This window comes from Taudactylus pleione, unplaced genomic scaffold (assembly GCF_031769625.1).
Source record: "Taudactylus pleione unplaced genomic scaffold, aTauple2 ptg000256l, whole genome shotgun sequence".
Lineage (NCBI taxonomy): Eukaryota > Metazoa > Chordata > Amphibia > Anura > Myobatrachidae > Taudactylus > Taudactylus pleione.
Genome location: NW_028284658.1, coordinates 17,100,023 through 17,113,954, shown reverse-complemented (window position 1 = coordinate 17,113,954; position 13,932 = coordinate 17,100,023). Strand labels below are relative to the sequence as shown.

At 41.8% G+C, this 13,932-nt stretch overlaps 1 protein-coding gene across 3 annotated transcripts in view; it reads left to right on the top strand.

Annotated features, from left to right (window-relative positions):
* MTCL2 (microtubule crosslinking factor 2) overlaps positions 1-13,932 on the top strand; it is a 112,117-nt gene that overhangs the window by 1,194 nt on the left and 96,991 nt on the right. The window lies entirely within an intron of this gene.

Genomic DNA, 13,932 nt, shown 5'->3' with positions numbered 1-13,932 from the left:
AGCAGCCTTCGGCCACACCGCATTTTGGCTGCTATGATTGCATTTTGCATGCCCTGATCGCATTGCAAAATGCGATCATTAATAAATGGGCCCCAAAATGCCTGTCAGACCGACAGACATTTTGGGGTCAAGCCTATTAGGTTCGAGTTGCTATTTTCACTTCGAATTCGCATAGCAAATTCATTTTGCAAGCAACTCACACTGAATCAGTCAGACTGAATTCGCAACTTGCCACTCTCACCTCCCTGAGGGTGAGAGATGGGAAGGAAAAATCTTTATTTTAAGGCCCAATGACTTATTAGGCGTTTGGAAGTTTCCAATTCGCTTAATTAGTCCAATAATTACATGTCATTTTCTGGGGTAAAAAAAAAAAATCCTCAGTTTGCCCCAAAATCAACTTTTTTGTTAGTTTAGGCACCCCAAATTTAATTACAATAATTTTTAAGTTGAAAAATAATTTTTTATAAAAAAATTTTTTAAAGTGCCCTCAAAGTTTCCTTTTTTTTTTTTTGCATTTTTTTCGTTTCATTCGTTTGAGATTAAACGAAAGTGGGTTTTTTTTGTTTTGTTTTGTTTTTTTGTTTGTTTTTTATTTTTCTTTAATTTAACCCCGACACACACACACAAATCATACATTGGACACCATTTAAAAACCTACAGTACCTTCCTAATGCCCACAAACAGCCTTCTATACGGTCCTGCTAATGAAATTATCCATTTTGGGTGTCCAGGATGGTCTCCCCACATTTTCATGCATTTCTCGTTAATCCCATTTGGCAGTCAATTCGCACCCTTCCGCTGCAAATAGGCATTTTTCATTGGATTGGAGAAATCTCGGGAGTGTGCGATTTTCAAGAAACAAATTCGCAACTAATAGGATTGACCCCTTTATCTGGCATCGTCTAGTGTGTAAAGCTGGGTACACACTGACTGATATATCTGTCTGGTGGAAAGGAGAATCTGGTCTGTCTTCCAGGGTTTTGGAGCAAATTTCTAATGGTATTTGCTCCCATACATTACCAGATTTTCCTTCCCACCAGACAGATTGGACAGCTATATCTGTCAGTGTGTACCCAGCTTAATGGCCTTTAGTGTCTTCCCTGATCATTAATTACCATGCCCTGGGCAGCTGGTTCCTGTACTGCGGGGGTTACTCCAAATTGTGTTGGTGGAGTGTGATGCAGTAGGTCCCAACGTGTTCAGTAGTGGTCCCTCCTTTCACAGCAAAATGAAAGAAGATGGAGACTTAGGAAGGAATTTAATTAATCACAAAGAATGCAATGTGCCGTTTCGGAACGGCACATCTTGGCTGTCGACATCACAGGTTTTCCCCTCCATCCCATAGAGATGCGAGGGAAAATTTGCATTGCCTGCCCTACCGTATAAGGCCGATACTGGATGTGCGCAACTGGGCCTTGCGGTGATGCCTGGCGGCACATCGCAATGAATTTAATCCCCCCCCCCCCTAAAGAACTTGACATTATTTGAGTAGTAAGAGCAGCAGCAAAACAAATTGGAACATTGACTTTGTATCTGTCTTTGTATAGGTAACAGGAAACACATTATAGTAGCCATAGTTCCATAATACTGGAAATATATCTTTGGGTATCAGGAGAAGGTAGTACTATTGTACATGGATGTGATCTGGTGGTGTATGGTCACAAGGGCATGAATGCAGGAAGTTGTATAGATTCCTCCAGCTTGTTATATCAGCTGTTTGTAGAGACTTTGCACCAGGTGTCCCCTGATGGTGTTTTCTGAGGACAGTTTAATCTGAGACAGACTAGCGTAAAAGTTTTATACCATTTTTGGAATTTTCAAAAAAATCTGTTTTACTGTTCCTAAATGGGAGACACCATGCCAAAAAAAGGAGATTAAATGGTTGGCAAAACCTAATTGTTATGCTTAGTATAGTTGGTTATGTCAACATAGTGTTGCTGGCTTTTATCAAAAGCACGCTGTGGCTTTCCAGCTGTGAAACTGTAAATCACAACATGGCTTGCCAACCATTTGGCTGGCAAGGCATGATGGGACTTGTAGTTCTCCACATCTTAAGAGACCCAGGCTGCATATATCTTGAAGGATCATTCTATCTTTTGTATTTAACTAATTTCCACTAGCATATACCATTAAATATTTATACATTTGTTTTTTTATAACCATTTTCTTACTACTTTTTTGCAGAGGTTATGATATATAATTTAAGCTGCTCAGTAATCTAAAAATACAATTACATAGAAGTTTGGCAAGCACAGATGTTGTTCTAAATGTACAGTGCTCCCTCTTGCTTGTTGGAGTACTTTTGGGTTTTATTTCACCCTTTTGGATGGTCATATATATCTAATTACTGTATGGCTTATTATAACTCGGAATTCCATTGCATTTTGTCTAACTAATAATCTGTGACCCAGGCATATTGTTACCTTTCAGCAACATCACTATAATACTTGTTTCTTTGCTTCCTTGTTAGCATGCTGTGTTTTTCCTATATTATCCTTCCGCCTGTCTTAGCCCACCTTTGTTTCTGTATATAATCATCTATCTGTATGTTACATTAAGTCATTTGTGACTGTAACTGTTTTCATTCATATCTGTCATGACTGGTTGAGCAGAGAATCGTTGTGTTCTGAGAGATTGTACTGTTTTTGAAATTAGTTGTTTATTTAAAAGTATAATTTTGTGTTTGGTGTACTTTTAATTATTCAACTGCAAACAATATCTACATGTCTGTCCCCTCGGTTTCTATTTTAAATCTAAACTGCTTATTTTCAAAACTAACCATTCCTTCTCCGTGTCTGTTCTGATTGGCTCACTTTTCAAGCTTTTTATATACACAAAGACCCAACACACAGGATGTTCTCCCCCTTGGTGCACTGTACCATAATTACTTCCAGATGATCTCTGCTGCATGGGACAGTGTGCGACCCAAAATTCTCATACAGTCACTCTCTGTCTTGTTTAATCATTGCATTAACTCACCAGGAAACTACTGTAACTCTAGTGTATGAGCATCTATCAGTGCCTTTCATGACCAGGTGGACTAGTGCTGTGTGTTACTTAGTCATGGGATCTGCCTTATGTAGGATAGTAGGTCATTATAATAATCTATTGAAATAGAGTAAAAAATGTTAGTCTATGCATGTGTTTCTAGCTATAACTAAAAAGGCATCTGATTTCTAGTGGTTTCACTTACACTTTGTCTATGTATGTGTGTGTGTGTGTGTTTGTCTGTATTTACAGTGAATACATTAGGCAGGAGGACACTGGTTTGACTGCCACCGACTCCTTTATTCCAGCTATGTATAAAATCTAAGGAGTCTGACAGTTCTGTTACATGCCATATAGCCCCAGGAAACCATTCTGCTAATGATGCCATTACCATATTCTCCAAATAACAATTTTCAATTTAGAATCCTAATTTAATAACAAGCACCCCTCCATTCCCCAAACTATACATTACTGATTAAATTTAGGGGCATCCAAAGTGAAAGAGGACAGCCCTCTTGATTTAAGTTTATAATGTATATGTTGGCAGTTATCGTACACAAATAAAGTGTGTGTATGTATATTTGGCTTTTCTCTAACAAATGTCTGTGATATGGTAGTTACTAAAGTCAGACAAAGGGAATTCAATTCAGTGTGATGTGCGCGTTTTACTACTTATGACAGTAGGTGCTATATGCTCATTATCCTTCTCTCTTCTTAAGGGTTTGAGGAAAAATGAGCAAAGATAATGGTAGTGGGGTGTCTTTGTCTGACTGCTCCGATGGCACTCTGTGCTTTATTGAATCCCCCCAAGATATATAGAGAGAGAGAGAGAGAGAGAGGTGTGTGCACATTCAGAACAGACGGTCAATGGTGGAGACCCTGTACCTCTTACTATACTATTATACCTTTCAGCACTCTTATTTTCATTATAATCTACAGTGAGACAATACATTCTTTTTGCATTAACAGTTTTTTGTTTTGACAGTTAAACTTTTGTATAGTATTTATTATTTTTTTTTTTCCTTTTGTCTGCACAGCTGTCTTGTTGATAGTACAGTGCCTTCTAGAACTCAGCTTCAGTTGGCATAGTTTTTCTAATAGAATCGGATTAAGTAGTGGCATTTTACTATCCGATAATTCCTTTGTTAGCTATTCTGGAACAGTTGTTGAATTTCAACTTGAAATGTTTATACATTTTACTACCAATTGTGAGTAAACATTTCCATCTTTGGGGGGATGTAGCAGATTTCTGCTTGCATCCTCCTGAGGTGTGTGCCGAAATCCATGCTAACTAGTGTGTTGGGGCTAGTCGCGGTGTCAGCATCGCGACCGGTACTTAAGACGGAAAATACAGTTTACCACAATTGAACCCTGAGCATTAGTCACGGTAAACTGCATCTTCCGACTTAAGCACTGGACACTTAACGTGGGAACTACATCTCCGAGCTGAGAATTGAATTCCCTCCAGTATCCCTAAGAATCCATACCAATGACACAGTTATCTGTGAGTTGGTAAACCAGTGCGAAGTATATATATTCCCAACGATGATACATTTATAACGTATGTGAAATATAAATATGTCGGCATCCCGATCGAGCTGATGCCGGGCGCCGCGAGCGGACAGCTGCGGGGGGGAGGGTTAGGTTTAGGGCACCCGGGGCGGACTTAGGGTTAGGCACCCCCTCGGGAGGGTTAGGGTTAGTCTAGGGGGAGGGAGGGTTAGGCACCCACCGGGGGGGGGAACTTAGGGTTAGGCACCCACCGGGGGGGGGGGGACTTAGGGTTAGGCACCCCCCGGGGGGGACTTAGGGTTAGGCAGCGGGGAAGGGGGGGGTTAGGGTTTGGCACCCCTAAGGAGGGTTAGGGTAAGGGGGGGTTAGGTTAGATTAGTTCATACTTTCCTTACCACGATCAGGATTTCCAGCGCTGTCGGGCTTCCGCTGCCGGGCTCTGCTGTTTTGTCGGGCTGCCGCTGCCGGGATTCGAACTCCCGACCGTGCGGCAGCCGGGATATCATACCGATTCCGTATCACTACTTACTATGCATCTGGAAAGTATTCACAGCGCTTCACTTTTTCCACATTTTGTTATGTTGCAGCCTTATTCCAAAATGGAATAAATTCATTTTTGTCCTCAAAATTCTACACAATACCCCATAATGACAACGTGTAAAAAAAAATTTTTGAAAATTTTTGCAAATTTGATTAAAAAAAAAATCAGTCTAAGAAATCACATGTACATAAGTATTCACAGCCTTTGCCATGAAGCTCAAAATTGAGCTCAGGTGCATCCTGTTTCCACTGATCATCCTTGAGACGTTCCTACAGCTTAAGTGGAGTCTACCTGTGGTAAATCCAGTTGTTTGGATATGATTTTGAAAGGCATACACCTGTCTATATAAGGTCCTACACTTGACAGTGCATGTCAGAGCACATACCAAGCATGAAGTCCAAGGAATTGTCTGTAGACCTCCAAGACAAGATTGTCTTGAGGCACAAATCTGGGGAAGGATTACAGAAAAATATCTGCTGCTTTGAAGGTCCCAATGAGCACCGTGGCCTCCATCATCCGTAAATGGAAGAAGTTAGGAACCACCAGGAATCTTCCTAGAGTTGGCCGGCCGTCTAAACTGAGCGATCGTGGGAGAAGGGCCCTAGTCAGGGAGATGACCAAGAACCCGATGGTCACTCTGTCAGAGCTACAGCATTCCTCTGTGGAGAGAGGAGAACCTTCCAGAAGGACAACCGTCTCTGCAGCAATCCACCAATCAGGCCTGTATGGTAGAGTAGCCAGACGGAAGCCACTCCTTAGTAAAAAGCACATGGCAGCCCGTCTGGAGTTTGCCAAAATGCACCTGAAGGACTCTCTGACCATGAGAAACAAAATTGTCTGGTCTGTTGAGGCAAAGATTGAACTCTTTGCCGTGAATGCCAGGCGTTATGTTTGGAGGAAACCAGGCACCGCTCATCACCAGGCCAATACCATCCCTACAGTGAAGCATGGTGGTGGCAGCATCATGCTGTGGGGATGTTTTTCAGTGGCAGGAACTAGGAGACTAGTCAGGATAGAGGGAAAGATGAATGCAGCAATGTGCAGAGACATCCTGGATGAATACCTGCTTCAGAGCGCTCTTGACCTCAGACTGGGGCGACTGTTCATCTTTCAGCAGGACAACGAACGTAAGCACACAGCCAAGATATCAAAGGAGTGGCTTCAGGACAACTCTTTGAATATCCTTGAGTGGCTCAGCCAGAGCCCAGACTTGATTCTGATTGAACATCTCTGGAGAGATCTGAAAATGGCTGTGCACCGATCCTTCCCATCCAACCTGATGGAGCTTGAGAGGTGCGGCAAAGAGGAATGGGCAAAACTGCCCAAAGTTAGGTGTGCCAAGCTTGTGGCATCATATTCAAAAAGATTTGAGGCTGTATTTGCTGCCAAAAGTGCATCAACAAAGTATTGAGCAAAGACACTGAATACTTATGTACATGTGATTTCTTAATTTTTTTTTTTTAAATTAAATTTGCAAAAATCTCAAAACTTTTTACACGTTGTCGTTATGGGGTATTGTGTGTAGAATTTTGAGGACAAAAATGAGTTTATTCCATTTTGGAATAAGGCTGTAACATAACAAAATGTGGAAAAAGTGAAGCGCTGTGAATACTTTCCGGATGCACTGTATTTTCACAGACAGAGGGCCTGATTCAGAGCCGGACGCTCTGACAAGAGCGCTCGCTCTGAATCAGAGCCCTCCTACCTAAAATTGGAGCGGCCTCCTTGCCGCTCACATAGCTGTGGGTGACCACCCACAGCTTATGCGAGCGGCCTAAAAGATGGTCATGATGGTCAAGACCATCGTGACCATCAGGCTTGCGACGAGACCCTGCGGTAGGGTCTCGCTGCCGCAAGCCAGGAGTGCTTTTGGCTCTATCAGAAATGAATGTTGTCTGTTTTTTTTCCCCATTACTGCTATACAATTAAAACCATGACTTTGAGTAGTTCACCATAGCAGCCAGATCAATATATCATTTGAGCCCTTTGAGAATTCAATGTTTGTAGATGTATAATTTACATTACATTTTATTCTAGCTAAATCTATTTCTCCTGTAACCTCACATAGGACCTCATGCAGAGGCGGTCGCAAGAAGCGATCGCTCTCTCTGAATGAGGGCGGGCGCTTCTTGTTTTTTGGTGCGGCCTCCTGATTAGCTAGCGACCAGGGCGATGGTCGCGATGGTGATCACCATCGCGACCATCGGGGCTTGCGACCTGACCCTAAGGTTGGGTCTAGGCACTCACAAGCCCCAGGGAGCTTTCTGCTCTGATGGAGCAGGAAGCTCCCCACTGACATCACTGATGATGTCAGTGCAGCCGCCCATAAAACGGTAGGCGTTAACCACCCCCCCCCCCCGGCCCCCCTACAAAAAGGGGCGAGCTGTCGATCAACATTGACAGCCGCCCCTTTTCTCTCTCACTCCGAGGCTTGCGCACGCGCAGTGCGGCCGCTGCACGTGTGCAGGGCTGCCCATCGACCCGGTTGCGAGCACATCGGTGCTTGCGACCGGGTCTGAATGACCCCCATAGTCCTTTGTATTACTCTGGGGTTTAGATGATCAGCATTGTGCTTCATAAGGTGGCTTTCATTTGTGCTATTCGCATCTTCTGTGCCATCTTCTGTGCCATGTGGGTTAATTAAAAAACAAGCAAACAAAAACAAAAACGCGCCAACCACCTCTGGGTTTCTTGTAGCCTATTATGAGGCTGCTGTGTTTAGTTTCTTAAGGAGCATACACACGGTCAGATTTGTCAGACTTGTCAGATGAACGATTAAACGATTTGACCAAAGTTTTGAACGATTTGAACGATTGAACGATTTTTGACTGCATTAAAATGAATGGAATCGTCCAAGTCTGACTGCAAACACATCAGATGTCAGAAATCGTTATCTGACCATCGGGAACGCGCATCGTTGATCGTCCATCGTTCAGGCATGTCAGATATGAACGATTTTCCTCGTTCATATCTGAAGGAAAAATCTGATCGTGTGTATGCACCATTATTGTCTGTTTTCTATGCACCATTATTCTTCATAATTATCCTTGTGAATGTATTAGACTAGAACATCCATATGTAAAGATTCAGGGCCTGATTCAGAGCCGCTCGTAAGCGGCCGCTCGTTCGCTCTGAGCGATGTTCGCACAACTGCGCACGGGTCGTAATGCGCATGCGCAAACCAGTCATTGCGGTCGGAAATCGTGCGCTCGCAAAACAGCGAGGGGCTGCTAATTTGGTTGACAGAATGTACCGTTTGTGGGTGGTAACAGGGGAAGGTGCTTGAAAACGGGGGAGTGGAGATCCGAACGCAGGCGTGCCAAACGGTCAAAAGGGCGTTTAATGGGTGTGCATAATTAGTAAAGGAGCGTTATCGACCACGTCACTTGGTTGTCTTTTAGCCTGAACTGCTCACAGTGATAGCGGTAAGAAAAACCTACCACAAGGACTGCGAGCAGTTCAGATGCCTTTCGATGTATCCAAATAATCTAATAAATACCGGAGATGACGTGTGTTGCAAAGGGGCGTCTTTACAAAATAGCGAGCGCATTTTTCACTCGCTCAGACATAGAGGCGTCAACAAACCGCAAAGAGCGAGCGCTCAATTTAAATAGCCGGCCCCTTTTTTGGAACGACCGTCCGCAAATAGCTTCCGGCTCTGAATCGGGCCCTCAGTCCCCGTTGGGTCTTCATCACTGGGTATTAGCCTCTGATGTGACATTACAGCCACTGATAGGCTAACACAGCAAAGGACTATACATAAAATACATGCTCCATTATTTTAAGGATCTGCTACTAACATTCACAGATATATATGTAAAAGTCCAATATCTTATCAGAATTTCAATTGTTTGACATTGTGTACTCATTTGCATAGCAAATTTAAATAGTCTATTGCCTATTGTAGTCTGGAGCCTTCTGGTTATGGGTCCTTATTCACTGGTATTATGTAAAACCACCAGTGACACTGCATGTCATACATGTTCGACATGCAGGTATTAATGATCTGTAGCGATTGTGTTCCTCCTTTTATTATACCATTACAGTAAGGAATAGCACACAGTGTCGGCTTAAAAAAATGTTTTTGCAAGTACAAATAGTATTGGTTGTAGTATCATTAGAACCAGTGGGTTGCGTTCCCATACCCATTTAAATTATTTTACTAGTGTTTAAAATTCTGGAAAAACATTTGTTTTGCTGCCAGTGTTTTAAGGCCCTAAATGAGACTGAATGCAAAGTATTTTATTATTTTTTGACTGGAAGTTCTATTCAAATTGTGTATTGTTCTAATGTACTCCTGAAACATTTTTCAGATTTATTTGTGAATATTATTAGTAGCGGTTTATTATTTTAATGGAAACTAACTTGTAGTTTAGGTGTGAAAGATTTAAACAGTGAGCCCACTAATGCTGTATCCAACAACCTGCGACTAACGTTTGTCCTACCTGTGCTAGGAAGCATTTGGAGAAGTAGGACTATTCCTTGTTGCAATTATTCCCAACCCTTTCTCCCATGTCTGATTTGGATGACTGCTCTTATACACCTTTTTAAATGTCTGGTTAGTGACTAAACACTGTCATTAAAGTCTCCTACTTCACGTTTTGACATGTTTTAGCTCTCATCATATTTTTGTATGATAAACCAGAGCAATACTGTACAGCTTTGTTGTGAGAGTATGCAGATAATATCTGCGTTGGAATGGCTGGGAGAGTGCTGGTTTCTTTATACTGTATGAAAGTTGTATTCTGTTTAGTAATGATCACATGTGCGCCACATTCCCCATGAAGCCTTAATATGTCTAGTGTGGATAGATGATTTATGCAAGGCATGAGAGTAGACCAACACAGTGGCTCTTCAAAATGCATGGTCTTCTAAATAAGAGTAAAGTAATTAGACACAAGGAAGCCTTGCTTCATAGTCAAACACCTATATTACATACCGGTAAGTAATTTCCTAAAATACTGTGAATAGGATGCATTCTGTAACATACAGAAACCAGACACCAAAGCTCATTAGTCTAAACACACTTCTTTGACACCTACTGTATCACAGTATGTGAACTCCATTAATATAAATGAGAATGCAGTAAACCAAGTAGTATCCTCAGTGTTGGTTCAGCACATCTTCTGTAGGTGACCGGTCTTCTATAAAAGCTGATATCTGGTTCATATGGTTCAAAGCAAATCACTGATCCTTATAATACTTTGTCCCTGGGTATAGTAGATGCATACCTCAATAGAACTTCAAATCTAGCAACATGTAGACTTTGTACTGTAAAGCATCCCAGCTTCCTACATGTGGTTGAAGAATCTGACTTTCCTCATAAGCATCATGTGTTCAATGGTACCCAACTTTTGTATTTGTAACATAGGGGACATTTACATAAAACATGTGGACAGGATTGTTCTAAGAGGTAATACAGAAACATCAAGTCAAGATCTTAAGAGATAAATTAAATAGAAATAGTGGCTTAAAGGTTTAATTTCAAAAGCATTTGTGTGTAAGGCAGGAGTATGTTCCACAGTAAAGTTGTTTGTATGTACTTTGGGCCTGATTCATTAAGGATCGCTATTGTGATTGCAGCTCCCTAAACCCACGTAGGTCTGCTGCGAAAATATGCTAATGAATGCTATCCCAATGCAATCACACTGCCAGTATAGAGACGTCCAGCCTCCCACTACCGCTATCTGACATCCAAAACACCTTGCAGTCCTCCATAAACATCGGTAACATCGAGTACCATTGGCCCCTCACGCAGAATTAAAACAGCCCTGACCCTACTTAGAAATTGCTAACCTGCTTGCATGCGGTATAAGTACACAAGCTGCGTATGCAATCGCAGTGGCTAATTATGCACGCCCATGCAGCGGCTTTCATACGGACAGGATCGCCTGCGTTTCGCTGACCAGCACCCTGTCACCACCCTCAAACACTCACTGCCTGTCAATCACTTTGCGATGGCTCTGCGTGGTCTGTGTGATCGCAGAGCGATTGCAGTGGTGCCTTCGCGAGTACGCAACAATCGCCCATCTGCGTACACTTTAGCAGTTGTGATTCTTAATGAATCCGGCTCTTTGTGCAGTGTGGTGTAGTTTTACTCCTCTGCTAAGAGCGTTTGAGAATTGCCTCAGTCCGTTCCATTCACTGAAACATCTTATTTATTCTTTGTGGATGTAGAACAGAATTGGTAAAACACCTATCTAGCCATGTATTCACGTTTTTTATTTCTAATTATCTTATTTACTGATGATAATTTCCACACATTTTGGAGGATCTGGATTACAGCAATTGCTGGCAGGAGAGTGCAGGGTGTTACCAGCTAACAAATACTTCACTGAAATGATGTCAGTCTTTTGTGCTGCATTATATTTTTTTCTTCAACAATAACGTGTAATTACAGTATATTGTCATCCAAGACCTTATTGGTTGTCTATAGTTTGTAACCTACAGTAGTTGCTTTGCGATCTCACTTCATGGAGTCATTTAGACCACAGTCATCCACACCAGGCACCCAAAGCAGAAAAGATTAAACCACTGAAGTGTCATATACCCTGTCACCTGCCACCATCCCTTCCCCGTTCACCATAACATGTCACTTAGCTTAACAAGTTCCTTTTAACAGGTTCCGTGGAGCACAGTCAGTTACATTTGTTCTTAGGCGCATTGGCTAGCTACATATCTTTTTTGGTATTTTTCCAACCCAGAGTACTCTGCATAGTAACATAGTCTGCAGTACTTGGATGATTAATTAGATAATGCTTCTCCCCTATGCAACTTCTATTCACTGATGCATTTGGTTTTTATTCCCAGTTCATTCTTAGTAACCTATAGCATAACATACCCCCCCCCCCTTATTTTTATTACATTATTGACGTGGTGATCTCAGAAGCATAAAGATCTTTCAGCCAGTACTAAACAGACTGGCTTAACATTGGTGAAGGTGTACTGTCTAAATAGAACTGATCCCACTTCTATCAAGGTATGGCTTAACATTGGTGAATATTTTTTTGGATACAATAGTCAGCACTCAGAACCTCTTATGGACTATTGTAGAAGACAACGAATTGCAATCGGCTCCCTAACTATACTCAGAGCTTTGCAGGATATCTTTACTTATTTCTTAATGTCTCCTAATAGGTTCGTTGGCTAAAATGAAAAGTAAAAGGCATGGAACTGAAAGTGATGCAACAGTAATACACAAGTTTGTCCAGAATGTTTCAACCGTATCCAACACGCAAGTTTATTCTGTACACTGAACTTGTATGTACTGAACTGGTGTCCAATTAATTTATTGACTTGTGGTGCCCAGTCTATTTACCTTTTGTTTGGTGGTGCCCAGTCTATTTACTGAACTATGGTACCCAGCATATTTTGTAGCCCAATTGGACCTACCTGTGGTACCCATTCCTTTTAAAGACTTCTGGTACCCAGCATATGCTTAGCCTATACCAACCTGTGGTACCCATTCCATTTACTGACCTATGGTACCCAGCATATGCTCAGCCTATTTACCCTCCTGTGGTGCCCATTCCATTTACTGACCTATGGTACCCAGCATATGCTCAGCCTATTTACCCTCCTGTGGTGCTCAATCCATTTACAGACATATGATGAACAGCATGTTCTTCTTAGTCCATTTACCCAGCTGTGATGTCTCACAAGGGCCATCTTCTTTGCCCTCCTGTACATGCTCATGCTACGCATATCTCAGCAGACCCACTATAGCTGCTCATTTGTCACTGTGGGACAGTGAAACTAGGAGCTTGGCAATACTTTGTTACTTGTGTCTATATGGTCTAAATTCAAGACCCTGTTCCATTCACCAGGGCACATTTTTCTATTCACAACACCCTGACAACTGGCATTTATCCAGCACAGGTGAACATACATTTTGTATTTATAAAGTAATAAAAAAGCTGCAATTGTATCACTGCCTTTTGTTAATCTTTTACTTTGCTCCAAGTAAAATGAAAATACAGTAGGAATTAACCCTTTCAGCTACCATCTCCACTCAACACATTCTCACACACACACACTGTCCTCAAGGCTGTAATCTGTACGTGTTTGTGTTTGTCAGAAGCTCCAGTTCCCTCTCCTTGTCCTGCAGGCCTGCTCCTCCTCTGTACTGCTCCTGGGCAGGAATCGGGCTAGGCCACCTGTGTGGCAGCAGGTCCCCGTAATGAAATATGTTTGCATCTCATGTATATCAGTGTTGTATTTCCCAGCACTCATACAGGGGTATTCAATATGGGAGCGATAACATCGTTTTTGCGTTAATATCGCACTTTTGACGTCATTATCGCAGGTTTGACTTTTACACCGTATTCAATTTCTAAGACTTATCACAGTTTTAGAAAGTCTTTGATAAAAAACGGTGATAACTTTTCACCACTGAATAGGTGTCGAAAAAAAGTGCAGAATTGGGGTTAGGGGTGCAGGCTTAAAAAAAAAATAGCCTGCACCCCTGGGAATGACATTTAAAAAAGAACTGTGTCAAAAAAAGTAAAAAAAAAAAAATAGGGACACCCCAAAAAATTAATTTACAAATTGGGGTGAAAAAAAAAATTGTTTAACAATAGGGAAATAGGTTCAGGGCTATTCTGCAAGTATGCGGCAGGTGTTTTCTAGAATAGAATTATAGCGGCAGGTGCACGAATGCAGAATTATTAAAAACTTACTTTAGGGACATAAAAATATGCTAGTGCCCATTTTCATGTACCCCAAATTTGATGGAACCACTTAAAAAAAAACGAAAAAAATAACCTAAGTGCTCTTCTGCATCACTTCTTCAATGTCGGAAAAAAACACCTGCTGCGGCTATTTAAATCCCCGACTTTCAACTAAAGGCTAAAACGGGGGTACCCATAGTGTTCCCCCATGTTTTTACAACT